This window comes from Leptodactylus fuscus, chromosome 2 (genome assembly GCF_031893055.1).
Source record: "Leptodactylus fuscus isolate aLepFus1 chromosome 2, aLepFus1.hap2, whole genome shotgun sequence".
Taxonomy (NCBI): Eukaryota; Metazoa; Chordata; class Amphibia; order Anura; family Leptodactylidae; genus Leptodactylus; species Leptodactylus fuscus.
Window position 1 is genome coordinate 80,814,341 of NC_134266.1, and position 2,263 is coordinate 80,816,603.

A 2,263-nucleotide genomic window follows, 5' to 3' on the forward strand; every position below is an offset into this window, starting at 1 on the left:
ACTAACTTGTTTTAAAAATAAACTACTTTTATTTAATTTTGATGCAGTTTTCATTCATTTTTATGTACTTTATTGGATCTCTTCCACACTTGCAAACTGAATCCAGGACTTTTCTTCTGCCCCTTTCCTAGTGAGCATGCACAAGCTTTAGAGCCATTTTTGCTGTTATTGCAAGTAAAGGTCATTCCTGCAACATATGTTTTGATGACAGTACATAGACCTATAAAGAAATTCAATGTCAAAATCCTCTTTCCGTACTTCTCCTCCCCCCTCCCTTTCCTCAAATTACCCTCTGATGACACTGAGAGGCTAAATCTCCAATCTGAATAGGAACACTATGTACTAAGTAACCATACTCTTCTCACTTTATGCTTCTCCTGACTCCCCTGGATTTAGGACCAAGCCATTGCCTGTTCTTCAGCCTTGGATATGGCTGAGGTAATTATTCAGCGCCCAGTCCTCTGCATAAGCTCCTCAGCCTGGTTACTTTCCCTGGGGTGAAATGGTCTCACTGCCTTGACATGTTACACATTTGAACACTTGATATTGGTCTTTCCTGGTTTTGCAATATGTTTCTGGTTTCAATCATGACTAGGTTTACTTCAGGATTCTGATACCTGGCAGTCTGAAGGCCCCATCTCTTTGGAGGAACGTCTATCTATGGGTGCTAGTTAAACAGCTTGACTTAATTTCCACCTTAAGAAAGACCTGTATCTGAAGTGGATAATACTGCCTCCCCTTGCTGCAGCTGAATCCAGTGGAAAACCTGGTGGCTATTGGGGTTCTGGTTCATCTAGAGATGAGCGAGTAAGAAACAGTAATTTTTTATGTTTTTATTCCCCCAGGACGCCAATTATTATACTCTGGGGTCTGAAAAGACCCCAGAGTATAATAATTGTTTATGGGTGTCCACAGTGGGACATAATACTGTGTGCAGGGGCCACTATGGGACATAATACTGTGTGCAGGAGCCGCTAAGGGACATAATACTGTGTGCAGGAGCCACTATGAGACATAATACTGTGTGCAGGGACCACTAAGGGGCATAATAGTGTGTATAGAGGCCACTAAGGGACATAGTACTGTGTGCAGGGGCCACTATGGGACATAGTACTGTGTGCAGGGGCCACTATGGGACATAATACTGTGTGCAGGGGCCACTAAGGGACATAATAGTGTGTACAGAGGCCACTATGGGACATAGTACTGTGTGCAGGGGCCACTAAGGGGCATAATAGTGTGGGCAGAGGCCACTAAGGGACATAACAGAGTGCGGAGGAGGGGTCGGTTGAGGGCATCGGTTGGGTTGGGGGGGAGGGGCATGTCAAAAGTTCACCAAGGGGCCCCGCCATTCCTAGTTACGCCACTGCATGGGACCCTTAGCATTCAGTAAGTCGGCACCCATTTAGTCTGTGCATTAGATCTTACATATGTTTGTGTGTGCATTTAGGGGGCGTTCACACTACCGTCGGTGTCCGCTCCTAGTGTCCGCTCAAAATCTGTCACGGACACTAGATGTGTCCGTGACACCTGTCATTCACTTGAATGGGCATCGGGTGCGTTCTTTTGCACTCCGTGCCCGTCCTTCTCTGTCCGCAAGAGAAGATGTCCGACTTCTCAAGCGGACAGAAAAACCCTGCATGCAGGGTTCCTCTGTCCGCTTGAGAAGTCGGACATCTTCTCTTGCGGACAGAGAAGGACGGGCACGGAGTGCAAAAGAACGCACCCGATGCCCATTCAAGTGAATGACAGGTGTCACGGACACATCTAGTGTCCGCTCCTAGTGTCCGTGACAGATTTTGAGCGGACACTAGGAGCGGACACTACATGTCGGACACCGACGGTAGTGTGAACGCTCCCTTACATGGCTGTCTCTAAGTGATGCCATGTTAAAAAAAAATAAAATAATAATAATCCTAATATTACTATGAGCCTGTCTCCTGCACAAGTAAATGCCAGGGCGTCCCATGACTGATGCCACATTTGGTTCATATCAGTTTTCCCACAGATACACTTCACAGGGATGGACAATACATTTTTTTTCTTTTTGGAGACAGACTAGTGTATTGATAAAATAAAGCTATGATGGCAGAATATAAAAAGCTATTAGAAAGGCTTATGATATCCTATTTACTACAGAAACAATTTAAAGTTGTCTTCCAGGCTAAAAATAATGCCTTATCGTAAGGATTGGACATCAATATCACATTAGTGGGGCCTTGACACCCTGGACCGGAACCCGATAAGATGTTCTCAACAGCTG